Genomic DNA, 26477 nt, shown 5'->3' with positions numbered 1-26477 from the left:
GAAAGGACGGATAACCCTGGCCATTGTAATCAAGGTGAAAGGGTCCGGGAACATATATGTGGATTTGACAATATGGCTGTCACTTCATTTGAGTCTGGGTAAGCATCTCAATAACTTTCATTTTTATTTTAATAAAAATAACAAATAAATAAATAAAACTAATAAAATTTAAATAACTTACTAGGAGTGGTCACAGCGATTGGATGTGGAAAGTAGGAGTGAATTACTCATATGTCAAAATCATTTTTCTGTCTCTGGAAGTAAGAGTGGTCAAGATAAATTATAATAGGCCCTTCACTCAGAGGTAGAGCAGTCCATTCCACGAGATAACTTCTGAAAAGTGAGCAGTAGATCCTAGATCCAATGAACTATGTACGAGTAGTTCACTATTAAAACCAAATCTGTCTCTTTTTCCCCCCAGTGATGTGAATTTAATTTATTCTCATTTATTAAAGCTACTTTCTGGGACTAGAAAATGCTTTCTAAATGCTCATTCCATTTTTATATTTGCAATCTATTTCATTCAGCACGCCTTGCTGCAGATTGAATTGCTTGCTGAATTTGAAAGAGATCAATAAATAGCAGCAAAACTACAGGAGGTCATTTAATTTTTTTTATATTAACAGACCCAATAAATCTGAGCCTATTTTCTTCAGATAAATCAGCTGGAAATAAAAAATTGCTTTTGGACCATTTATGAGGTAAAAATCTAAAAATCAAATTTTACTTTCATTGGTGGCTGCCATTAACATGACAAAGCCTCCACAGGGCATGCTTAGTGCTGAATTTATGTTGCCTGTTTGCACAAACATCTTTTGCATAGTTGTATACAAGCAAGTGAATGGATCAGAAACAGAACAGGGTGAAACTAAAGATGCTATCAGTGGAAGGAAATTCTCTATACAAAAGAGTTCAGGATGTGTATTCAAATTCCAGTTCTTAGGCAAAAATTGTTTAGATGATGCTTCGTTTTGAAAATGGCCTGAGTCCGCTAGAATTGACTGTGTTTACTTAAGATAGGAGGAAGAAACTTCTGGCCTCTAATTTTTTCTTTTATAAATACTGTGAACATTTTATTTTTTTCTATTATCTTCATTTATTGAATAGAGACAGGCATAAATCAAGAAGGTAGGAGAAGATAGAGAGGGAGAGACAGAGACACCTGCAACCCTGCTACACCATTCATGAAGCTTTCCCCCTGTAGGTGGGGATCAGGGACTTGAACCTGGGTCCTTGCACATTGTAATATGTGTGCCACCAGTTGACCCCTAATTTTTTTTTTTTAAGTAGAGACAGAGAGGCAAAGGACAGAGGGGTAGAAGGGTAGGGGAAAGGGAGAGAGAGAGAGAGAGAGAGAGAGAGAGAGAGAGAGAGAGAGAGAACAGCTCCAAAGTTTCTTTTGATGCAGTGGGGGTGGGGCTTGAATTTGGGTCACGCACACATGGCAAAGCAGCACACTGTCCAAGTGAGTGATTTTGCTAACCCTCCAAGATTAATTTTACTTGGGCTTATCTCATCTAAACATGCAGTGATGTTGTTTTGACTACTGCCAGGAACATCATTTCTCTTTGTAGAATGGAGCAAATAGAGGCATCTGTGAACCGAACCATAATTCACTAACTCAAACTTCAAAGAGCAATAAAAACAGTGGCTTGAACAGAAAGACATGACCAGAGAAGTTCAAGTTCATTCAGTCACCTTGTAGAAGGGCCGGTGAGAGTTCACAGAGTGCACTTCTGGCTCTACATGAGGATAGTGCTGAGTTTGAGCCCCAGCACCACAGGGAAGCATTATGGATGGCCCTAGGGAAGCACCATGGATGGTGAAGTGGTGCTGAGGTGTCTCTCCTCTGTCAGAATGAAAAACTGGGCAGGAGAAACTGCTCAACAATGGAATCACTGCTGTTGCAAGAGATTTTGGATTCATTTACAGGTGCAGGGACATGAAAAAATCGGCATTAAAAAATATTGCAGACTGGACCTAGCCTTCCAATCTCTCTCTCCTAGTCAACAAGATTCTTCTTTCTGTGGGTCTCTGAGTTGATTAGAGACTTCTTACCTGATTCCCACTCACTGCCATGCTAGTCTTCTTTATTTTTCTTTTTCTTTTTTTTTAAATATTTATTTTATTTATTCCCTTTTGTTGCCCTTGTTGTTTTATTGTTGTAGTTATTATTGTTGTTGTCATTGTTGGATAGGACAGAGAGAAATGGAGAGAGGAGGGGAAGACAGAGAGGAGGAGAGAAAGATAGACACCTGCAGACCTGCTTCACCGCCTGTGAAGCGACTCCCCTGCAGGTGGGGAGCCGGGGTTCGAACCGGGATCCTTATGCCGGTCCTTGTGCTTTGCGCCACCTGCGCTTAACCCGCTGCGCTACAGCCCGACTCCCTGTCTTCTTTATTTTTCTTTACCCCTTTTCTCCATTCTTTTTCCATCCTATCATTACCACTCACAAAACAAGTATTTTCCACTGTATATGTTTTTCACTCCTCAATTCTCAAACAAGTTAAGCCTAGTTTTTTTCCTTCCTACTCCCCTTTTTAAACATTTTGTTTACTTATTTATTTATTTATTTATTTATTTATTTTTGGTAGAGACAGAGAAATTGAGAGGAAAGGGGGACTAGAGAGAAGAAAATAGAGAAAGAGGCCAACCAAGTGACACCACTTGGTTAAGTGCACATATTGCCATGCACAAAGACCTGGGTTCAAGCCCCTAATCCCTACCTGTAGGGGGGAAGCTTCATGACCAGTGAAGCAGGGATACAGGTCTCTCTCTATATCTATCTGTGTGTCTGTCTGTCTGTCTGTCTATCCATCCATCCATCTCCCCCTCCCTCTTTTCTTTTTCTCTGTTCTATGAAGTAAAATAAAGAGTGGGGGGGGGAAGAAGAGGGAGAGGGAGAGGGAGAGGGAGAGGGAGAGGGAGAGGGAGAGGGAGAGGGAGAGGGAGAGGGAGAGGGAGAGGGAGAGGGAGAGGGAGAGGGAGAGGGAGAGAGAGATCTGCAGCATTACTTCACATTCATGGATTTTTTCCCTGCAGTTAGGGACCAGGACACTTGAACCCAAGACCTTGTGCACTGCATACGTGCACTCTACCAGGATTACCTGGCCTCTCATGACTTCTCTAACTCACGAGGGACCTAGATTTTGTCTCGCCTCCTCCGATCTTAGAGAACACAATGTTAAATGGAGTTTAGGTCAAGGGCACTCTTAGGCGACTTAGGGCTTGTGGATTTGTGCAGCTCAATCAGCAGCTAGGATTTTGTTTTCCAGACTTAAGATCACTGTCTTTTACAGTCTGGCAACATGAAACCATTTCCCAAAATTTCCTTCTCGCCTAAATTAAAATGAAAAATCAGTGGATCAAGCTATTCCCTAGGTAGGAACATTCCGGAATGAACACAGCAGGGTGTGATTTGTCTCACCTCAGCCTTCTAAACTGGAAAGGAAAATGGAGTCCCACCCTCAGGAAGTCATACCAAGGGTACTAAGTGCCAAGTTCACTCCCACCTGCCTGGATCCTTCCCTGAAGTTGGGATCTAGAATTAAGTGCCACTGCACCAGCTTCTGCCTTCTTGAAAGATCCACAGCTGGTTTCATAAATGAAAACCCACAACATCAAAATTATAACTCTATACGTGATCAGACATAATCCATGGCTTATGTATCCCCATTACCTTACAAATGAGATCTTTGCTGGCAAGGGGTTTTGCATTTCAAATATTTTCTTCCATTGACTAAACAACTCTTGAGAATAGAAGTTTCTTCTCCTGAATAGATCAGCAGGCTAGGGGCTTCTGTTTGCCACTTTGTCTCAGTTACGCTCAGCTGACCCTTTGTTCTTCCTGTCCTTATCTGTATAATAAGTATAATCATACATTGTGTGAAAATTGAGTGCCAGATGAAAGGTAACTAAATGTTTTTAAGTGTTTTCATCCTGGGTGTGGTCAGAGCAAGTAGGAGGTGATCCTGAGAACTCTTTGAGACTCAAGAATTGAAGATGATTCTAGAAAGGGCTGGCAAATCCTAGCGGTGGAAAAAGCTTAGACTCAGAGAGGGCCAGATTGGCTGTGCTTGAAGCCCAGTCTTGCTACCGAATATCTGCCTCAGTTTTCTCAAATGTGGAATAGGAAGAGGGTGTCACAATGATCCCTCATTGGGCTGTAATTAAGATGATAAAGTTAGAGCTGGGGAGGTGGCCCATCTAAGATACGTGTGCCTGTGTGAGGTTTGAATTTGATTCCCAGCATTAACTCTTCCTCATCAAATAAATACATCTTGAAAAAAAAAAAGATTACAGAAGGTAATGACTGAAGAGTGTAGCTCAGAGGTAGAGGGGACATGTTTAGCATCTATGAGACCCATGCTTTAATTCCCAAGGCCAAAATTAAAAATAGTAATAATAACAAGGTAGTATTTATAAAGCTCTCAGATCAGTACTTTCAGTGTCAAATTGCTGGGTAGGTAAAAATGAATTGGGGCCAGGTGGTGGTGTGATGAATTTGTCATGCAGGCACCAAGCCTCAAGGGTAGCCCGAGTGGCAGGAAGGAAGGAAGGAAGGAAGGAAGGAAGGAAGGAAAGGAAGGAAGGAAGGAAGGAAGGAAGGAAGGAAGGAAGGAAGGAAGGAAGGAAGGAAGGAAGGAAGGAAGGAAGGGGAAAGAAACAGGAGAGAAAGGAAAGAACAGTTTAACATTTATAATTATGCCAAGGGGAAGGCTCCTCTTTGTCTAAAAGGTAGTTCTGGTCATTGTCATTCATAAGTAAGAGATGGATTCAAACAGAGGGACTTCAGCCAGTGAGAAGTAACATTATGAGAGGAACCCTTAGAATCTAGTATAGTGACTGGGTAGATCGCATAATATTTATGCAGGAGACTTTACTGACTGAAGCTCCTAGGACCCAGACTTAATTCTCAGTACCACCATAAACCAGAACTGAGCAGTGCTCTGATGTCTCTCTCAATCTCTCCCTCTCCCCCTCCCAATCTCTATCTTTTTTTCTATCTCTCTCATTAAAAATAAATTTAAAAATACATTTTTAAAAGAATTTAAAAGTTTAAAAAAAAGGATCTTGTAATCACGGCATTTCAGCTATATTGATACTTTGCATTGTCACCTCCTAAACTGTGTTTGCTCACGCCACTATCAGCTTTCAGGTTTGATATCTGAAATCATATTAGGACTTTAGGTTAGTTTGTTTTCCTTAGTAGGAGGTAGAAAATATGAAACGAGAGAAGATGAGTATTGACTATAACTGCCAGAAGTAATTTGTGATTTGATTTGAAAAAAAATAGACTTTGCCTACCTTATTAAATAAAGCAGGACAAATGTGAAAGACACGACATAAACTGCTGAAGTGTGGATTTATTGTACAAAGCACCAGAATTCTTGTAGAGCCACAACAACCACTCGAGATACATTTACAAAGATCAGCTGCAATAACCTGTTCTTCTTGACTGTTTCTAATTGAAAACACTCACCCTTATATCATCTAGAATAGTACTTTGCCATCACTAAATTTTACAGAATGGTGGAATAGGATGCAAGACAAAGAAAGATACAAGGCACAAGGATCCCGGTTCGAGCCCCCGGCTCCCCACCTGCAGGGGGTTCGCTGCACAGGCAGTGAAGCGGGTCTGCAGGTGTCTGTCTTTCTCTCCCCCTTTTCTTTCTTCTCCTCCTCTCTTGACTTCTCTCTGTCCAATCCAACAGTAACAGCAGCAACAACAACAAAATTGGAAAAAAGGTGTCCCCCAGAAGGAGTGGATTTATAGTGCAAGCACTGAGCCCCAGCAATAACCCTGGAGGCAAAAAAAAAAGATAGTAAAATTTATGTGTTGAAGTATACTTTCTAAGTCTAAAAAAGAGACTTTCATCTTATCATTCTTTCTTTTTAAAAAAAAAAATTATTTATTTTCCCTTTTGTTGTCCTTGTTGTTTTTATTGTTGTAGCTATTATTGTTGTTGTTATTGATATCATCATTGTTGGATAGGTCAGAGAGAAATGGAGAGAGGAGGGGAAGACAGAGAGGGGGAAAGAAAGTTAGACACCTGCAGACTTGCTTCACCACCTGTGAAGTGACTCCCCTGCAGGTGGGAAGCCAGAGGCTTGAATCCAGATCCCTAGCTGGTCCTTGCACTTTGCGCCACGTGCGCTTAACCCACTGTGCTACCGCCCAACTCCCTTATCATTCTTTCTATTTATACTTTAAAAATATATATATTTTTGGGAGTTGGGCGGTAGCACAGCGGGTTAAGCGCACGTGGCACAAAGCACAAGAACCGGTGTAAGGATCCAGGTTCAAGCCCCCAGCTCTCCACCTGCAGGGGAGTTGCTTCACAAGCGGTGAATGAAGCACGTCTGCAGGTGTCTAGCTTTCTCTCCCCCTCTGTCTTCCCCTCTCCATTTCTTTCTGTACTATCCAACAATGACAACATCGATAATAACTACAACAATAAAACAACAAGGACAACAAAAGGGAATAAATAAATAAATAAATATAAAAAATTTAAAATATATATCTTTATTTATGTACTTATTCCTTTTTGTTGCTCTTGTTTTATTGTTGTAGTTATTTTTGTTGTCGTCGTTGTATAGGACAGAGAGAAATGGAGAGATATGGGGAAGACAGAGGGGGAGAGAAAGACACCTGCAGACCTGTTTCACCGCCTGTGAAGCGACTCCCCTGCAAATGGGGAGCCAGGGCTCCAACAGGGATCCTTATGCTGGTCCTTGCACTTTGTGCTATGTGCGCTTAACCCACTGCACTACCACCCGACTCCCTATTTATACTTTTGTTTAGCTATCAAAAAACCTTTTACAGTCCTGGGCAATACACCATAGTAAGATTTGGGACAGGTGGTGGGTATACTTTGGTCTTTTTTCTAAATTGTTATGAACAAATTTACTGAAATATTTTGTTCTTGTCAATGTAGTGCATACGAATGAACCCAGGGCTTCATTCAATACCACTGAGCTGTCTCCCCAGCCCAAAATTTCTTCTATATTCTTTGAAACACTGATAGGGGGAAAGGGAGAAACAGACAGAGGAGAGAGAGAGACACACACACACACAGGCTCTACAGCACAGATCCATCATTCATGGACCTCCCTTGTTATCCATAGTATTCCCCTGTGGTACAGGGGGTCAAACCCAGGACCTCAAGCATGGTGAGGTATGTCCGCTGCCCAAAGAGTATCATTTTGGCCCTTGAAATCTTTATTTCCTTATTGCCACCAGGGTTATCCCTGGGGCTCGGAGCTGGCACTACAAATCCACTGCTCCCAGCAGCCATTTTTTTTTTTATCTTTTTTTTTTCTTTCTATTTTTATTTAATAAGACAGAGAAATTGAGAAGGGAAGGGAAGATAGGGAAACAGAGAGACACCTGCAGACCTGCTTCACCACTTGTGAAGCATCCCCTGCAGCAAGTGGAGAGTAGGGACTTGAACCCCGTGGTAATGTATGCACTCAGCTAGGTGCTCTAGATCCTGGGCCCCTGGGCCCTGAAATCTTATTTACACCTTTACGAACCAAAATTCCTAGGTGAGAAGTATATATATGACTCCAACTAATTCTTTTTTTTAATCTTTATTTATAAATAAACACTGACAAGACCATAGGATAAGAGGGGTACAACTCCACACAATTCCCACTACCAGAACTCCATATCCCATCCCCTCTCCTGATAGCTTCCCTATTCTTTATCCCTCTGGGAGTATGAACCCAGGGTCATTATGGGGTGCAGAAGGTGGAAGGTCTGGCTTTCATAATTGCTTCCCTGCTGAACATGGGCATTGGCAGGTCGATCCATACTCCCAGCCTGTCTCTTTCTTTCCTACTGGGGTGTGGCTCTGGGGAAGTGTCGTTTTCGACGGGTTAGGTTGTTTTCGCCGGGCTGGCTTCACGGGAAGGTAACAGATGACCAGGGACTCATAGTTGAGCTGTAGGCAGTATCTCTTTATTCATGCAGGACTCAGCACAATCTAAGCCGAGCTAAGCTAAACTCAAGGTAAAGTACTCTAAAACTCACAATGCTGTCTTTATATATACTTGCCAAGTAGGGTGGAAACAGGGTGTGACATAGAGAGGGTGGAGAGAAAAGTGACTGGTGACAATCAGAGTGTGACAAGGAGAGGATCAGGGTGTGACAAGGAGGGGGGGTGGAGCAAAAACATATCATGAAACAGTGGGGATTGAACCAATGCCCTGGAGGGAGGTGCTTGTTAACAGCGGTTATATAAATAGAATAGTGTTAAGCAGGGGGGATTTAAACCAAATGAAACAGAAGGGGTCTCATGCATACCAACAATTCCCCCTTTCTTTTTAACTAATGGCCATTGCGGGGTGAACAGAAATGTATATTGTACAGGCGTTTTCAAAAGAACTGGCATATGACATGGAAAACAAAATAGGCGAGCAGCAATAACCAGTGTGATGCCAAGTGGAGCTTTTCTTGCCTCAAAGGGCAAGGCCTAGCAGGCGAAAGGGCATTTCTTGCCTCTGGGAATGCTTCATGCCTCTGGGGGCATCTCTTGCCTCAAAGGGCGTTTCCTGCCTCTGTGGGCATCTCTTGCCTCTTGGGGCGCTTCATGCCTCTGTGGGCATAACCTAATAAGGAGGGGGAGTTTTCTGCCTCTGGGACAGAGCCTGCAGGTGAGGGAACATGGTCTATAAAGTCTCAAGGCAATTGGCTGAAGTTAGTCTTTGAGAAACACAGCAGCGTGTACCAGTAAGTCCGATGGAGGTGTCAGTCCAAAGTAGCTGACCACAGAAGAAAATGTCAGAGGATGAAATGCTGTACGTCTGTCTCGATGGGGAATGTCGGCCACCTGAATTCTGCTTTTCTGTAGAGAGTGATCTTTGGAGTCTGTGAATCTGTTTCTTCAGGTCGTGCCAGGTCTCATCATTGGTTTCCGGGGGCGATGTCAGAGAACAGGATCCAAATGGATTTCCAGGAATTCTATTTGAGTAGATGCTTTTTCATGTGAAGACTTTGACAGCTGAAATTCACTTACTTGTCAAACAAAACTTGTAGCAGATTAGAAGTTTACTATAATTGATAACTCCATTATAATTGGAAGTCCTTTCTAGTATGATTTTAAGGTTGTTTAAACAGTTTAAACTCAATAAAATGTGGAAAGGTAAACAGAAGAACCACGGTTAAAAGCCTCAGGCATGAGAATAATTAACATAATCATTGCACTATCTGCCCCACCCATAACTCATACAGTTTTCAGGATTAAACGTTTCAGATTCATGTCAAGACGTAAAAGAGAAATCAAAGGAGGAAAAAAACAATTTTTTGGATTGTTTCTGGATGTCTCTAGAAATCATGGCTGCGTCCAGCATATTTTTTTTTAAGTCAATGTCAAACAAAAATTCAGTCATTCAAATCATTCTCTTATGAAACGCAACTTGAACCAGATTATCAAGATCTCACCATGTAGGATTAAGAATCCCCGGAGGGCGACCTAGTCCAAAAAGGTCCTCGAAATTCCATTTAGGGTGTTTCTGACTGTTCCTGCTGGATTGCTTCAGGCACCCATTTTTAAAAGCGTCTTCCCATTGAAGAAAGAATCCAATCAGGAGAGTAGAACTAACCACATGTCTCCATACTTGGGAACTGCCAGGGTACTCGAGAATGTTCTTCAAATTAGAGTAGTCCTTCTCCATGGGAAACATTCGAGAAGAAGTCCAGAAAGTTCCAGGGGAAATCCCCATGCATATCCCAAGGTCTACGATCACGGTCATAAAGAACCAAACTGTGGCCCGGAGCAAAATGTAGTCCTTTTCCTCAGGAAACATGGGAGAGGGAATCCAGAAAGTCCAAGGAGAAATCTCCGTGCATCTCCCAAGCTCTATGATCCCGGTCATAAGAAACCAAAGTTCCCGGTGAGGGAACCGAAGTGTGGCCCAGAGTAAAATGTTCCAGAGACAGAGAAACTGTCTCATAATGAAACAGTATAGGCTTTGGCAAACCTCTTCGTAAGTAAAAGAGAAGACCATAGTGCATAGGTAGGCAAAGTCTTCACTTATCTGGGAGTTGCGCAGGTCTGGTCCCACGTTGTAGGCGCCATATGTCGTTTTCGACGGGTTAGGTTGTTTTCGCCGGGCTGGCTTCACGGGAAGGTAACAGATGACCAGGGACTCATAGTTGAGCTGTAGGCAGTATCTCTTTATTCATGCAGGACTCAGCACAATCTAAGCCGAGCTAAGCTAAACTCAAGGTAAAGTACTCTAAAACTCACAATGCTGTCTTTATATATACTTGCCAAGTAGGGTGGAAACAGGGTGTGACATAGAGAGGGTGGAGAGAAAAGTGACTGGTGACAATCAGAGTGTGACAAGGAGAGGATCAGGGTGTGACAAGGAGGGGGGGTGGAGCAAAAACATATCATGAAACAGTGGGGATTGAACCAATGCCCTGGAGGGAGGTGCTTGTTAACAGCGGTTATATAAATAGAATAGTGTTAAGCAGGGGGGATTTAAACCAAATGAAACAGAAGGGGTCTCATGCATACCAACAGGGAAGCTGGGCTCCAGGACACATTGTGGGGAGGTAATCTGTCAGGGAAGTTTGGTTGGCATTATGATAGCATCTGGAACCTGGTGGCTGGAAAAGAATTAAGATATGAAGCAGAACAGATTGTTGACTAATCATGAATCTAAAAGCTGGAATATCGCAGATGAAGATTTGGGGTCTCTGTTTTAGAAATAGCAAGTAGGTTTATTTTAGATATATTCCAAAGGTCCCATGACTAATTCTACAGTTTCACTCTTCTTTCAAGACACTTAGAGTGGGGTACCTTTTATTAACTCCCCCCCCCCCCGCAAGGACCACTGAAAATGGATGGTTAGGAGAAGCTAGCAGGAAGAAACATTCTGGTTACTTGATACAGCTTAGTAAGATAGAAGGAATAAATCATTGATGGTCCCAGTAAAAGATACAACTGTGGCAGGATAGAAAGACCTGTGACTGTTTTCAACTTGAGTGACTATTTCCAACACTATTCCTTCTACTTCCCTCCTCCATAGCTCAAATCATAGTTTGAACTATATGCCAAAGTGTAGTAAGCTAACAGTTATGTATGGGTAGAACTGCTTACAGGAGTCACTTTATGAAAACCACATATTTAGATTTCCTTGTAAACACGAACTCCTGTGATTTGCCCTGTAAAGATAAAGTTTGAATAGCTAACAACCTAATGAGATTGTTCCTGCCTTACTGAGCTTTCTCAAAAAGAAAATATATATAGATAGATATCTTTTGTGAATATTCAGAAGCCTTGACAATATCAAAATGACCAATAGAATACTGAAAATGAGGGAGTCGGGCTGTAGCGCAGCGGGTTAAGCGCAGGTGGCGCAAAGCACAAGGACCGGCATAAGGATCCCGGTTCGAACCCCGGCTCCCCACCTGCAGGGGAGTCGCTTCACAGGCGGTGAAGCAGGTCTGCAGGTGTCTATCTTTCTCTCCTCCTCTCTGTCTTCCCCTCCTCTCTCCATTTCTCTCTGTCCTATCCAACAACGACGACAACAACAATAATAACTATAACAATAAAACAACAAGGGCAACAAAAGGGAATAAATAAATAAAATACAATATTAAAAAAAAAGAATATTGAAAATGAGCATCAGGAAATATTTCAAAACAATTGGCATTTAATTTTCAGAGAAGGCTGTTTTCTGACAGCAATAGTTTAGTAGGGTTTTGTTTGTTTGTTTGTTTTTGCTTTCATTTAATTTAAGAGTAGACCCAATGGAAAAACTGATGTTGAGAATGAAGGACAGTACACAAAGGCATAAAGGAACCCAGATCTCTCTCATCTCCATATGTAATATATGCTGGTGGGGGATTCTCTGCGGGAACAAATAGGCAATTGACTGCAATGACTATTCTCTATTTATTCCAGTGATAAAATGAAAAACTGGACTCAACACTAGATTTGTTTTGAATCAAGGGACTTAAAAACAAAAATTGGATTGAGGTCCTATTCTATCTTAAGCAATTAACATGTCTGTACACATCTATTTAATTCTAGTTTAGTTCCACTCCAAATTGAATAGATTTTTAATTGTAACAAATTCAGATATTTATTTCCAACTCTGGAATTTTCTAATTCTCCGGTGGCTTTTTGCCTGCAGTAAAAAATAAATGTGACAATCATAAATGGTGTGGGGAGATAATTTATGCCTGCATATACATTTCATCAATCAGTCAAAGAGCTCATTATAAATGTGCATTTGTATCTACTTTCATCTGCTAAAATGCTTTGGGCTATGGGTAACAGAAAAGGCATTATCTTGGTTAACAAGAGACTCAAAGTGGGGAGTCTCCAGGGTTGGGCAATTCCATGGCTGAAATGCAACGACATCAAGAAAATAAGTTTCTTTCCTTCTTTCTTGTGACATGTAGGCTCTGTGCCGACTCTGGCTTTTTTTTTTTTTTTTTTATTGCCTTCAGGATTATCTTGGTGCTGGGTGCCAGTACAAATTCACTGCTCCTGGTGGCCATTTTTTCCATTGTTGTTGCTGTTGCTGTTGCTGTTGCTGTTGCTGTTGTTGGATAGGACAGAGAAAAATTCAGAGAGGAGAAGACAAAAAGGGGGAGAGAAGGCTAGATACCTGCAGCCCTGCTACACAAGCGGTGAAGCAACTCCCCCTGCAGGTGGGGAGCCAGGGGTTCAAAACAGGATTTTTTTTAAAATATTTATTTTATTTATTTATTCCCTTTTGTTGCCCTTGTTGTTTTATTGTTGTAGTTATTATTATTGTTGTCGTTGTTGGACAGGACAGAGAGAAATGGAGAGAGGAGGGGAAGACAAAGAGGAGGAGAGAAAGATAGACACCTGCAGACCTGCTTCACCGCTTGTGAAGCGACTCCCCTGCAGGTGGGGAGCCGGGGTTCGAACCGGGATCCTTATGCCGGTCCTTGTGCTTTGCGCCACCTGCGCTTAACCCGCTGCACTACAGCCCGACTCCCTCAAACCAGGATTTTTGTTTTCCCTGGGCTTTGCTTGCCCTGAGCTTTGCGCTTCATACAATGTCCGTTGAACCCCATGTGCTACCAAAGGGCCCTCTGACTCTGGCTTCTCTGCAAGATGATCGTAGCAGGTCTAGGTGGTTCATCTAACTATCACTTGACTTCGAGTAGTAGAGAAAAGCATCTTTTCTTCCTAAGTTTTGCCATCTCACTTTATTTATTTACCTCTCTTTCCTTTTTTATTCAACACAAGCATTTGGTGTTTTATAACTCCACTGCTCCTGATGAACTGTTTTTTCTCTAATTTTTTTTCCAGACAAAAGATAAAAAAGAAAAGAAGGAGATAAAAAAGATAAGATAAAAAGAAAGAAGGAGAATCACCATAGCACCTCTTCAGTACTGAGGAATCTTTTTCTTTTTTGCGTGATGCTCCCATATGGTGGTCAGGCATGAGAATCGAGATCCTTGTGCATAATAAAATGTATGCTGTCCTGGGGAAGCCATCTCCTGGGCCTAGTCTTCCCTTTTTAATGAGCTAAGAAAACTTTCTCAGAAACTTGTCAGCCCTCAGGTCCTAATTCTTGGATCTAAAGCAAACACAACCAGTGGAGGTATGGGAGTCAGGTGGTGGCTTACTCTTTAGAGCACACATATTATGTGCAAGGAACTGAGTTCAAACCCAGGATCCCCATCTACAGACAGGAAGCAAGCAAGGAAGCAGTGTTGGTGATGTCTCTTCCTCTCTGTGTCTTTTTCTCCCTTGATCTCTCCTCCTCTATTTCTGTCCCTCACTCTGCATCAAAAATGAAAGAAAAAGGAGGAGAAAATGGCTGCCGGTAACCATGGAGCTGTGTAGGCATCAAGCTCCAGGGAAAACCCAGGTGGCAATAAATTAATCAGACAAAAATCAAAGAGTGTGGGATTGTTTTAGAGGGTTCTGTTTAGCTAAATTTCATGGCACTGATGTAGGCCCAAGACAATTATCGTTACTGAGTAAATGTGTGTGTGTGGAGGGGGTGTCTGCCATGGCAGCTGGCTGTTGGGGAGGTAACATAACTGAACAGATAGTATTAGAATCAGTGTAAATCTCTGAAATCTCAGTTATTCAGAAATATCTATTTTGGTTCTAGGAATTCTTTTCTTTAACGTGAGCAGGGCAGGGAAGGTAGTATAATGGTTATGTAAAAAAGACTTTTATGCCTCAGGGTCTGAGATACCAAGGCGGGAGGGAGGGAGAAAGGGAGAAGGGGAGGGAGGAAAGAAGGAAGGAAGGAGGGGGGTGGAGGGAGGAAAAGAGAAGAGGAAAGAAAAGAAAGGAAAAGAAAAAGAAAATATTAACTGGCTGGGGCCAAGGAGATAGAATAATGCTGTGCAAAAAGGCATTCATGCCTGAGGTTCTGAAGTCCCAGGTTCAATCCTTGGAACCACCATAAATGAGAACTGAGGAGTGCTCTGGTTAAAAAGAATAATAATAAATCAATTAAATGTATAATTACATATATCTGTAAATCTATATGTAACAGCATATAATAGCTAAGGAAATAAAACTTAACAAATAAATATAAAGCTCTTCATCTCAATCCAAAAGAAAAGTAGTGTTCATATATACATGTTGATTTTCAACAATACATACCTGAAAACTACATAACCTATAACTCAATACTTCAATACACATGCACACACACATATATCCAGGACCAGGGAGGTAGCTCAGCCTGTTAGAGCACCAGCCTGAAATTCTGAGGGCCCAGTGGTCACTGGTTCATTCCTCAGCACCACTTTATATCAAAGCTGAGCTCAGGTTCTATCTCTTGCTTCTTTCTCATAGTAAATAAATAAATATTTTTTAAAGCAGGCACACACACACACATATGTTTTCAACTTCAAGATAGGCTTTCCCCAGGCATAACAATTATCAGCATAAAAGAGACTTGAAGAGGATTAGTTGCCTATATGTGAAATGTCTGCCCTGAAGCTAATGCAAACAGCCTTCATTTAGTCTAAAATGTAGCCATTCAACAAATGTTTTTTAATTAAATGCTCTGCACAGACTACTGTGCAAGGAATGGAATGGAGGTCTAATAATTAACAAAAACAATTTCTGTTCTTGTGGAAATACGACTTATGACAGAGATGAACAAAAACTAATAACAATACAGGTTACAGTATTGTCCCACAAATGTAGGGAAAAAATCATAAACTTCAAAAGTAAGAACCCCAGCAGCTGGGGAGGTGGCTCAGTCTTCCCTGCTCCATATATGCCAGAAGGATACTCTGATTCAGCCTCTCATTCCTTCTTCCCCCTCTTATTAAATAAACAAATCTTAAGAAGAAATAACTATCACAGGGTGCAAATACTAGTCAGATCACAGCAATTTCTAGCTAGATTTGTACATCTACATCTTAAACAGCTTCATTGAGAGAGAACACACATTCCATATAATTTACTCAACTAAAGTGTACATTTCTGTGATTTCTTCCTTTTTTGAGAGAGAGAGAGACAGAGAGAGAGAGAGAGAGAGAGAGAACCAGACATCACTGTGGTACATGTGCTGCCAGGGATCGAATTCAGGACCTCATGCTTGAGAGTCTAGTGCCTTAGCCACTGCGCCACCTCCCGGACCACTCTGTGGTTTCTAATATATCCACAAAGCTGTCGCCACAACAATTTAAGGACATTTTCATTGCTCCTGAAAGAGACTATAACCATTTACAATCATCTCTGTTACACTCATCCACCAACATCATCCCCAGTGCACTACTAATGCCCACGAACTTACTTTCTCTGTAAATAGTCTCCTACTCTGGAAGTTTCATACAGTCTGTGGTGTTTTGTGATCAGCTTATTTTACATATCATGATGCTTGGGGGTTCACCTATTTTGTACCATGTATTAGTATTTCATTCATTCTTTATTCATTCATTATTGTTGAATATTATCACGTCATATGGACACACAAGTGCCTAATTTGTTCATCAGTGGACATTTGTGTGGGTTTCATCATCTCGTGAATAATGATCCCTGTTCAAGTTCTATACCAGAGAATATTTTATTAATCTCTGGCATAGATCTGAGAGCGGAATTTGTAGACCATTTGATGAATCTATGCTTAATATTAGGAAATACTGTTAAGTCATTTTCTAGAGTTGCTACAATATTTCACATTCCCATCCACGGGGTATGAAGTTCTCAGTTATTCCACATTCTTGTCAACACTCACTTTTGCCATCTTGCTGTTGCCATCCCTGTGGGTGTGAAGTGGTGTCTTACTGTCATTTTGATTGGTATTTCCTTAGTGACAGATAATGTATATTTTTCCACATTGTCCATTTAAATGTCTCCCCTAGAAAAATATCTCTCTGAATCTTTTGCCCATTTATAATTGAGTTAGTTATATTTTTATTATCAAGCTTTGCTAATTTTATGTATTCTGAATTTGTTTTATGTCAGATATTTTATTTGCAAATAGTTTTGTTATTCTCTAAGTGGTCATTTCACTTTCTTAATAAATTGTTATTATGTGAAACACACAAGTTTAAGTTCTATGAAGACTGGTTTTTATTGTTTGAGTTTATAGTGTTATATCTATGAAGCCACTGCCTAACCTAAGACCAGAAGATTTACTTCTAAGAACCTGGGAATTATGTTTATGACTCATGGTGAGTTCATTTTTCTATATAGTGTGAAGTTCATTTTTCTATATAGTGTGAAGAAGGGATCCAATTTCTATTACATATAAATTAATTCAGTTATCCTGGCATTGTTTGTTGAAATAGTTATTCTTTTCTTACTTAATTATTTGGCACCCTTGCTACTGGTTAATTACTACACAGGTAGGGGGCAGAACAGAAACCCAGGGTGTCAAACACCAAAGCCCAGGCTGCCTTTGGTGTTCTAAGGTGCTGCTTCCAAATATCTGAATATGTATTTTTTTTCCTCCAGGGTTATTGCTGGGCTCGGTGCCTGCATCATGAATCCACTGCTTCTGGAGACCATTTTTCCCCCTTTTGTTGCCCTTGTTGTTGTAGCCTCGTTGTGGTTATTATTATTGCCATTGTTGATGTTGTTCGTTGTTGGATAGGACAGAGAGAAATGGAGAGAGGAGGGGAAGACAGAGAGGGGGAGATAGAGAGGGGGAGAGAAAGATAGACACCTGCAGACCTGCTTCACCGCCTGTGAAGCGACTCCCTTGCAGGTGGGGAGCCGGGGGCTCAAACTGGGATCCTTACGCTGATCCTTGCGCTTTGCACCACATGCGCTTAACCCACTGCGCCACCGCCTGACCCCCTGAACATGTATTTTAAAAACGAACATTGTTTATGCCCTATATGCTAGTCATTAATGATACAAGAGGAACAAGAATCAAGTCTCACCCTTATGGTATTTATAAAGAGAAAAATAGAGAAATTAAGCAATTAATTGCACATCAATTTCAACTAACTCAATGCCCCTGCATTTATTTGATTCACCCAGGTAGAGAAAAAAAATCACTTAATAGCATTTCCTGTGGAATAAGAACCAGAAAGCTGGATCAGGGAAGAGAGTAGCTCCCCAATATGGGAAAGGTGTATGAATATTGTTGACTATAAACCCCATCAGTTTGATTTGGGGCCCATATTCTGCTTAGGTGCCTATATGACCCCAAACTAAATTCAGTAAGAAGTATTTCCATTGGGATGTGCATTCTGCATTGTGCTCCCTTTAAAAAAACCTTCAATAATCAAACCTAGCACATCTTTTTGACTCAAGGAGCATATGAGCTTATATTTGTGTCTTATTGATATTGACTGATTATTCATATTTGGCTTCTGTCAGTGTGAATTCATCAAGGCCTCAAGGGTTTGGCATGACCCTTGGCCTCAGTCTCTACAAGTTTGGGCTTGACCACACTAAACTGGAGTACATAAGTGAGGACAAGAAGAAGATGGAGGGAGCCAGTCAGTAGTATATACTGTCAAGCATGTGCACATATCACCATGTGCAAGGACCTGGGTTCAACCCCCCGTTCCTCAACTCCAGGAAGGATGCTTCATGAGCAATGAAGCAAGGCCGCAGCTATCTGTCTTTCTCTTTCCCACTCTGTCTTCCCCTCCCCTCTCAAGTTCTCTCTGTCCTGTCAAATAAAATAGATAGAAAAAAAAGGAAAGAATGGCTGGCAGGAGCAGTGGATTCATAGTGCTGACACTGAGCCTCAGCAATAACACTTGGTGGCAATAAGGAAAGAAGAAGAAGAAGAAATAGAAGTGGAAGGAGAGAGGAAGAAGGAAGAGGAGGATAAGGAGGAATAAGAAGGCAAAGGAAATGGAAAAGGAAAGCAAAGACCAAAGAAGAAAATCTTGCAGGGATTTAGAATACTGATACTTATATATGTCTAAAATCCAACCATTGTGGATCCTTACACCATTTTTGGCCCAAAATTTACAGTTGAATCGAATTCAGTTTTGAATAATTTAGGTTCAAATCTGGCCTCCCTGGTACAGGGGATCTTGGGGGCAAGTTAAAGTCCTGTTCTCTATCTCTATGTCTATCTCTTTCTGAAAAAGTCATCCTGGAGTGGTTAAGCCATCCCAACTAAGCCAGCAATTGCATGAAAGAAAGAAAGAAAGAAAGAAAGAAAGAAAGAAAGAAAGAAAGAAAGAAAGAGGAAGAAAGAGAGAAAGAAAGAAAGAGAAAGAAAGAAAGAAAGAAAGAGAAAGAAAGAAAGAGAAAGAAAGAAAGAGAAAGAAAGAAAGAAAGAGAAAGAAAGAAAGAAAGAGGAAGAAAGAGAGAAAGAAGGAAAGAGAAGGAAAGGGAGAGAAAGAGGGAAAATTCACTTTGATCCACTGTTTAGCTCCTAAAAGTAGTTGGGGCTCATCTCCCTCATTCAGCACCTGCACATTATGGTTTCAGCTTGGACTTCGAATAAAACCAGAAGTGCATGCCTTGGGACCACTTGCAACCATAAAATTACATGCCCATTTGAAGCACATGACTAAACCCAATTCTGCAAAGAATGAAAATTGTGAAAGGCAGTTGGCAGGTGGAGGAGGAGGAGGAGTTTGAGGTAAATGAACAGCCCCTGATTGCTGACCTTTTATAATCATATGCTTAATCTGGTCAGATGTAATCAACTCATTGAGAAAGAAAAGAGACAAAATCAGAAAAACAGAATCTCGCTAATCAAAAAGATATTGTTTGTTACTATAGCCCCTTACTATCCTTTTTGACCTACTCATTTGTGAAGTGCTAACTAACATCACTGGAATTATTTTCAGCATGATTATTTTCTACAGAATGTGTTAAAGTGATTAGAAATTGTATAATTTTTTGGAAATATGTATCTCTCCTTGGCTTTATATACCCAGGTTGTACACTAAGTTGGCAGTTTCCAAGCTGAGATATTATGCCCAGGAGCCCTGTGGTTGATTCGAATATTATGATGAGCTCAGCCCACAATTCCTTATCTTGGCCCATTTATTCAGAGTGGCCAGAACAAACATGTTTCTGGCGATTACAACCAGCAAATAATACTCTGATGCAAGTAGTAGAAGAAGAAAAATTGTGAGCGAAGGCCTTGAACTCTCGAGAGCTCCTGCTTCTCCCAACATGACCTTGAATTCCCCCCCCCCCAGGCTGTTTGCATGCTATTTCTAGACCCTCTGTATCTAAGCTTGCAGATGGATGAGGAAAGTCAGGCTTTGAAATGTCTCCCACAATTAGTAAAAAAATAAAAAATACCTGCCGAGATAAGAACACACTTGCTTTCTTCTTTTTATATTTTGAAACCACATCCTCCTATACAAGGTCACTAAAGGGCCTTGCTCACTCATTGTGAATGTCAGGACTTGAGAGGTAATAACCTCACACAGGAACTAGTGACAAATTCATAACCCCCTGTGACTTTGCATTTGTGTGGCAGGGGTGTGGGAATAAATGGTGGTGTCGGGGAGGTTACCCCCAAGTTCTCCCAGAGGTCATAGAACAGGACAGCTCATAGACCAAATTAAGATGCTGGGATCACACAGTTTATTAAGTTGGCTTAAAACAGAGACAAGCAAGGGGAAAAGATGGGAGTGGGATCATGAGGACAGAGTATAAGATAGACAGCAGCCATGACCCAAATTCGAGTTATGGAGGTCCTCATGTTCTCTTTATTTCATACTGACCAGGTATTAATAAGACTAGAGCTGAGGTCTGAGTAAGAGAGCCCTCTGAGTGAAAGATCCCTACACCAATGGCACTTGGCTCTAGTTGAGAGATGCATTGACAGTGATATCTATAGCTTGTCAGTTGCTTTTCTTAACACTTAGAGAGGGTCTGCATCTCTTTTTAAACACAAGTCATGAGCATTAGAATGAGACTATATTAAATCTTTAATAAGTGGCTAGCAATATAGGAGTGACAGAGCTGTCAGCCTAGAGCTAGCACAATCAAGACCTATGGGCTAATATTTCTACTCATATCTTTAGGAAACATTTGTTCCATTGTATAGTCCGTTGATTCTGTTTGTCTTTCAGAACCCTTAGCATATACTAAGATTCTCTCTGTCTATATTTGATACCTGTCTATATTTAATACAGTTTACCTTATAACATAAGAAATGAACTTACTATCCATACCTAAAGGTTTCATCATTCCAATTGCTTGCTTTTCCTCTAAAGAAGAATTGAATATTTCAAATAATACTGTAAACTCACATTGTAACTAGTGTGAGGTCTGGTGACAGTACACATTCCCCTGCTCAACAGGAAGCCAGAGAATTGAAAAACTGTGACAGGAACAAATAGATGTGACTTTTATATCTCCTTTCTGGGACTCACTTAGAAACTATCCAGGGGGCCGGGCGGTAGTGTAGTACAACAGTAGCTTCTTGACCAATATTACTTTTTTAAAAATTTTATTTCTTTTTTAATTATTTTATTTATTCCCTTTTGTTTCCCTTGTTTTATTGTTGTAGTTATCATTGTTGCTGTTATTGATGTCATTGTTGTTGGATAGGACAGAGAGAAATGAAGAGAGGAGGGGAAGACAGAGAGGAGGAGAGAAAGACACACCTGCGGACCTGCTTCACCGCTTGTGAAGCGACCCCCCTGTAGGTGGGGAGCCGTGGGGCTCGAACCAGGATCCTTACTCCGGTCCTTGTGCTTTGCACCACGTGTGCTTAACCTGCTGCGCTACCGCCCAACTCCCCCAATATTACTTAGTACATGAGTTTCACTCTCTCATCACAGTTATAGACATTTCTCTCCTATTGATTCAATTCCCCTATCAGGTTAGTTGGAGAAAAATCACTAGGAGTCAGAAAGAAAAAAAAAAATCCTCCAAAATGTCATTCTGGGTATCATTTTCCTTCTAACAAAACTAGCCAATTATAGGGCACTGGATAGGGTTGAGGTTATATGAAATTAGGGACTCACTGTGACCCCACTAAGAGCCAACCTATGTAGTGGCCTATGAGTTTGTCCCATCAGAGATTGACTCAGCCAGGGATATCAGAATTGCTTCAGCTCTATCGCTAGGTCTAACTTTGAGTGGCTTCATTATTTATTTGAAATAAAAATTGGGTCAGCTGGTGGCCCACCCAGTTGAGTGCACATGTTACAATGCGCAAGTAACCAGGTAAAAGTCCCCAGTCCTCACCTGCAGAGGGAAAGCTTCACGAGTGGTAGAGCAGTGCTGCAGGTGTCTCTCTGTCTCTCTTCCTCTCTATCCCCCCTTCCCTCTTGATTTCTGGCTGTCTCTTATCCAATAAATAAATAAATACAGATAATAAAAAATGAGATAAAAATTTGGCTCACTGATTCCTAGAATTTTTTAACTGAATGAGGTATTATCTTAATCTACAGTGAGAGTTCTTATTATTCTTTCATTTCTTTTCTGTTGGCTTAATAATGATTGACATTTCCATAGGACAAGAGAGGCACAACTCCCACCACCAAATCCCCACATCCTATGCCCTCCACTGGAAACCCCATACTCTTCATCCCCCTGGGAGTATGGACCCAGGATCACCAGGGGGTGTAGAAGGTGGGAGGTCCAGCCTCTGCAATTTCCTCTCCATTGGATATGGGCATTGGTGGGTCGATCCATACCCCCAGCCTGTCTCTCTCTTTCCCTAGTGGAGTAGGGCTCTGGAGAGGTAGGGCTCCAGGACACATTGGTGAGGTCATCTGCCCAGGAAAGTCAGGTTGGTGTCATGGTAGCATTAGCAACTTGGTGGCTGAAAAACATCAAGATACAAAGCAGAACAAATTGTCCAATAATCAGGAACCCAAAGATAAAATTATAGCAGATGAAACCTGGGAGCTCCATTTTGGAAGAAGCTAGGAAGTCTACCATAGGTATATTCAAAATGGCCTATGACCTTACAAATTTCTCCCTGAGCCTGACAGCTAACATGCATGTGGGCTAAACGTATTGTCTGTGGAGTTGGAAACAGGACTAGAAATCTGGAACAGGGCAGAGAGTAGCTCCCAAATATGGAAAAAGTATATAAGTATGTTAACTGCAAACAACATTGATCTGACCTAGAGCCCAGGTCTATTCACATTAAGTGTGGGAATCTGTACTTCTGCATCCCAGTAGGTCTAAGCTCACACTCCATAGTCATAGCTAAGAACATTCTAGGCTGCAAGGAAAAAGATAACATAACTAATGGTGGTTTTCTTATAGGAAAAAAACAATACTGATCCCTCTTACCATGACATACCAGGGTATGTGTCTCAAGATGGAGTTCTGACTAAGGACTGAAGCTCCTGTTCTCTTCTCAGACTCATGACATAGAAAATAATTAATTAATTAACTAATTAATTAATTAAAAATTCATCCAGTTGCTCCACTGTGGAAGGGAAGCTGGCTTTGTTCTTTGGACTTCCTCTTTTCTGAAGTCTTGACTTCCTGTCTTTATCAGTGGTCAAAAATGGGTGTCAGACATTTTAAATGTTCCTCCAGGTCCTGTTCTGACTTGTCAATCAACCCTAAGCTACTCAGTATGCTGCAATCGTGTCCCTTTCTTTCTGAGTTCTTTCATTTGAAAAGGGGGTAGGAGTGGGAAGGAGTTGGTAATCAATTTCTCACCAGTGACATAGAGGTCAGCTCAACAGTGACCAATAAAAAGGATTTAGGAAGTGTTACTGTTCCTGGAGTTTCAGTGGCGTGATCAGTTAGTATGCTGTATGGTGCAAGAAGTATTATTGTTCTCTAATAACTGTTTCTTTTAAACTCTTTATTGATTGTGATACTATAAAATTTTAGGCGTATGCTTTCACACCTACACATATGTGTGTCTAAGACTCACCACACCCACAGCCTGCACTCAGTGGTTTTTTTATGCCTGCTCCTCCTGTGTCAACCCTTCTGTTTCCCTCCTAAAAGAGAATGTCCAGATAGCCTGCACATGAGCCTTCACTTCACACAGCTGCACACACACACACACACACACACACACACACACACACACACCATGCAGGAGACCTTGGGTATCAGAGCACAACAGATGCATCTGCCTCTATCTAACCAACTCCCCTCCAATCCAACAGGTTACGATCAAAGATTAGGCTTCTACCAAGGCTCATCCTTTCCTATAGAAAAACACCGAGATAGAGCAGAGCAACATTACTCATTTGTCCTGAACTAAGATTCCTGTGTCTGTTATGAGGTGCATTTCTATTGACTTGTTCTTTTTAATATTTACTTATTTGTTTTCATGAGAAAGAGAACAATTCCAAAGTACTGCTTAACTCTGGCATATGGTGGACCTGGAAGTGTTAAACCTGGGGCCTCTGAGATTCGGTTACGCAAGTTTAGTATACTAGGTCTCTGCGGAACACTCAGACCCCCAGCCTAGGTCCTCATCCACCACCATCATGCTCCAACAGCTGCCCCCGCCCCAGAATCCTTTACTTTGGTGCAATATACCAACTCCAGTCCAAGTTCTGCTTTGTGTTTCCCCTTCTGTTCTTATTTTTCAATGTCAGTCCATGAGTGAGATCATCACAAATTCATCTTTCTCTTTCTGGCTTATCTCATTTGACATGATTCCTTAAGCTCCAATGAAGATAATGTGAAGAAGGTGTATTTATTATTCTTAATAGCTGAGTATTATTCCATTGTGTATATATATCACAGCTTACTCAGCCACTCATCTGTTGTTGGGACACCTGGATTACTTCCAGGTTTTGGCTATTACAAAGTGTGCGGCTACAAACACAGGTATACATACATCTTTTGGGATGGATGTGTTTGGTTACTTATAATATGTCTCCTAGGAGAGGAATTGCAGGGTCATAGGGTACAACCATTTCTAGCCTTTGGAGAGTTCTCCACAAGGGTTCCATATCAGCAGTGCAAGAAGGTTCTTTTTGTGTGTGTGTGCTGACTTATTTATTTATTTACAAAAAGGAAATATTGACTAAACTATAGGATAAGAGGGGTACAACTTCACACAGTTCCCACCACCAGAACTCTGTATCCCATCCCCTCCCCTGATAGCTTTCCTAGTCTTCTTTTATCCCCACTACCTCTCCAGCATTTGTTGTTGTTATCATTTCTAATGTGTGACATTCACACAGAGGTGAGTGGTATCTCATTGCTGGATTTGTTTGCATTTCTCTAACAATCAATGGCTTGGAGCATTTTTTCATGTTTGTAGGCCTTTTGGATATCTTCTTTGGTGAATATTCTATTCATATCCTCTTCCAATTTTGGATAGTGTTGTTTGTTTTTTGTTTGTTTTTGGTTTTTGTTTTGCTTAGTTTGGTGAGCTCTTTCTATATTCTAGGTGTTAGCCTTTTTTCTAATGTATAGCGGGTAAAGATCTTTCATCCTCTAAGGAGTCTCTTTGGTGATGGTTTCTTTTATTGTCGCACTCTTTCCTATCTAAATTTTAAAGGCATTTTCAATGATATAAATCCAGTTGCAAGGAAAAGTGAAACAACAGTAAACCAATGGGACTACAATAGATTAAAAACCAGCCTTGTTTTTGTTTGTTTGTTTGTTTTTCCCAACTTAGACCCTATTCCTCAGAGAAGCATCTGCATATTTCACAGCCTGTAGTGAAACATTCTCCCCATAGGATGTCCGTCAACACTTGGCCCCAGGGTTGCTCTGCTGTCTTCATCTGGATTTCTTGTGGGGGAAATGCAAATCCTCCCTGTTTTCATGGACTAATAGCTAATGAATATAATCATGTTCCGATGTAATTTGTTTCATTTGCAAGTTGGCAAGAGTGAAGAAGGCAGCTTTCTATAGAAACAGCTGGAGAGCATGGTGATTAGGGTGAGGTCATTGGTTTGCCATTCAGTCATTTTTTTCCCCTCTCTACAGTTATAATAATAGTGATGGAACCCAGAACCTTGAGGCTGGCTCTTTGGCAAAAGAGAATCACATTTCTTCCAACTTTGGACTGCACTTCCTTGAGTTAAAGGAATAGTTTCCCACAACCAAGCCTGCTGGTGTGCTGCAGATTCCTCATACCACAGCAGTTACTCTGTGTTGGGTCTCCATGGGCCAAATCAGCTTCCAGCTCTCTCTCCAACTCAGCGTTGAAACTTCACAACATGACAGAAAGAAAAAGTTTGGATTTAGTGTCACCTGATCTGCCCTGTGCTAGTAAGGGGAAGGGGTATTCTTCAAAGGAAGACAAAGAAGCTAGCCAACATTTTTTTTTGTACTCCCCATGAGAGAAAAATGTATTTCCACTGGGGTCAGAAGAAGTTATCAGCTTCAGACCTCTAGTCATGGGATCTAATTTCCCATATTATTATAGTTAGCTGCCTACTCACCATTTTCTTAAGTTCTGGTTTTATCTCTTTTCCTCTCTTACAAAGAAAACATTCCATGGTCTCCACAGAGGTATTTTTGGCAAGCTGTAAGAAAAAAATTATAAAATATTACAGCCATCATGGCATGGAGGGGATAAAAATTTGACAGAAATAAAACCATCAAATTCTAGGAAGTCATTGAAGTTCTGTTGTTCCATTCAAGATTTCTGATTCTACCTGTTTGGGGGTATCAGGAAAAGAAAGAGAAGATTTGTGAAATGGAAATTGAGAGTCATGTGATTATCTAGTCTGTTATTTAACACAGACCCTGATGAAGTCACTTGGCCTAGCCAAAGGACTGGATTATATGTACACCATGACCTCTGACTGTCCAAATGTCCCTAAATAAGCGCAAGAAACAACTGCTGGAGTTACACATTCTTCTAAAATGTTCCCAAAGACATACTTTGAGATGGAAACTACTAGGTAAATGGCATTTCCTTCTGCTTTTAAAACTCGAGGTTTATGGACACCTTGATAACATCTAAGAAATGCCTAGGAATAGGCCCATTGTAAAATCTCAAGGTTTGTATTTATATTCTCTATAAATATTTAAATAGAGAATTTGGAACACCAGAAGTAAGCCACAGTATTATATAGTTTCATAAAACAGGAAAGTTTCGTGATTAAAAGTTTAGTTTTTGGAGTGAGGTGGTCAGAGTCCCACTTCCTACTCTGCCCCTTTCTA

The 26477-nt window shown here is 41.0% G+C and overlaps 1 protein-coding gene across 1 annotated transcript in view; it reads left to right on the top strand.

The window, feature by feature from the left end:
- Positions 1–26477, top strand: part of SASH1 (SAM and SH3 domain containing 1) — a 465315-nt gene that overhangs the window by 34670 nt on the left and 404168 nt on the right. The gene's annotated exons all lie outside the window — the stretch shown is intronic.

Source organism: Erinaceus europaeus, chromosome 13, assembly GCF_950295315.1.
Source record: "Erinaceus europaeus chromosome 13, mEriEur2.1, whole genome shotgun sequence".
NCBI classification, from domain to species: Eukaryota; Metazoa; Chordata; class Mammalia; order Eulipotyphla; family Erinaceidae; genus Erinaceus; species Erinaceus europaeus.
This window is presented reverse-complemented; position numbering and strand designations above follow the sequence as displayed.